The sequence below is a fragment of the Microtus ochrogaster genome, chromosome 16 (genome assembly GCF_000317375.1).
Source record: "Microtus ochrogaster isolate Prairie Vole_2 chromosome 16, MicOch1.0, whole genome shotgun sequence".
NCBI lineage: Eukaryota > Metazoa > Chordata > Mammalia > Rodentia > Cricetidae > Microtus > Microtus ochrogaster.
In genome coordinates, this window is record NC_022018.1 from 8,666,810 (window position 1) to 8,668,292 (window position 1,483).

The following is a 1,483-nucleotide window of genomic DNA, read 5'->3' on the forward strand; positions in this document are numbered from 1 at the left end:
CGCCCGCGCCCAAGCCCGGGGGCCGCCCGGGGCGCCGCTCCGCATGCTCCGCGCCCGCCCGCCGCTTGTTCGCTAGTCCCTCGCTCGCTCTCCCTCCCGTCTAGCTCGCTCGCAGCTTTTTTAATAATATTATTCTAAGCGGGCATGAGGCGCGGCGGCCCGCGCCCTGATTGGTCCGGTTATCTGACCCGGGGCCTGCCCGCGCCAGACAATAGTCGAGTCAAATTATTCGCCATGGAGACGCTGTCAGTCACCGGTAACCCGAGCCCCGGCGGCCGGGGCTGCTCCCCCCTGGCCGGCTCCGCTGACAGATCGCTCCGGCTCTGCACACAGCAAAGGGCGGCCGAGACAGGAGCCCCAGGCACTCCCAGAGCCTGGGAGGCGGAGAGGGGCCGGGCTGGGGCCCGAGACGGCGGTGATTGACGGGGCGGACGCCCAAAGAGCAAAGGAGGAGGAGAAGGACTCCGAAGGAGGGGGACTGAGTGGGGGCCCCCGAAGAAAAGAGGAGGACCGAGGTGGGAAGGGAAGGAAGCGGGTAGAAGGGAAAACGGAGGACCGTTTAAGGGGGTGCCTTTCAGGAAAGAGTAAAAGGGGGAAAAGAAGGCGCCTCCAAGGGGAAGAAGTGTGGTATACTTCTTTTTTCTTTTTCTTTCTTTCATTTTTTTTTTTTTTAATTTTTAAAAGGGAAACGCAACAGTGTAGCCCAGGCCTCGCCAGGTGCTCCAGCCCTGGCTGGGTCATCGCGTCGCTCGGAAGGTCGCAGCTGTCAGGCAGAGATACTGTAACCCAGGAGGAGGTCAGTGGATGGACAGTTTGGATTTTCTTAGGGGGCCTCTGAAAGACTTGACTTTCCAACTGACAATGCCCCACCCCCATGCTAGAAACCCGGGGCCCGAGTTGTCCTCCTGGGAAAGGGGGAGGAGGTGGGGAGCGAAGTCAGAGATTTGGCAGTGGCCGCAGCTGGACGCCTGAGAATCAACTTCCCGGAGGATCCCGCCTTTCCTTCCTTTCGGAGCCGGCTGGCTGCCCCGCGGCCGGTACCGCCCCCACTCGGCGCGTTTTGCTTCTCGCCAGGCTGGGATTCAGACTTTAACCCCACGGGGCCCAGGACCCGAGAAACTCCCGGCAGTCCTGGTGTGGCCTCTGCGGAAGTTGAGGGCCAACGACGCAAACTAAGGAACTGCTTAGACCCGCAGACTGCCCTCGGGGAGCTCAGGACAGCCAGTGCAGGATGATTGTAGCACTCCCCAAGGGGCTGGTGCGCAAGAGAGGAGGCAAGATCCACCAGTTTCCATCCTCTCCAGTGGGCCAGGATTCCTGGTCGCCCAAGAACCCCTCGTGGAGTTCCGGCATGAGAGGCCTTAGAAGAGGCTTGGAGGTGTTCCTGCTTTTAGCTTCTTTGTCAGAACACCTCTAGAAAACACGTGGCGCTGCTTCTTTGGCAAAACAAAACGAGAGAGAGAGAGAGAGAGAGAGAGAGAGA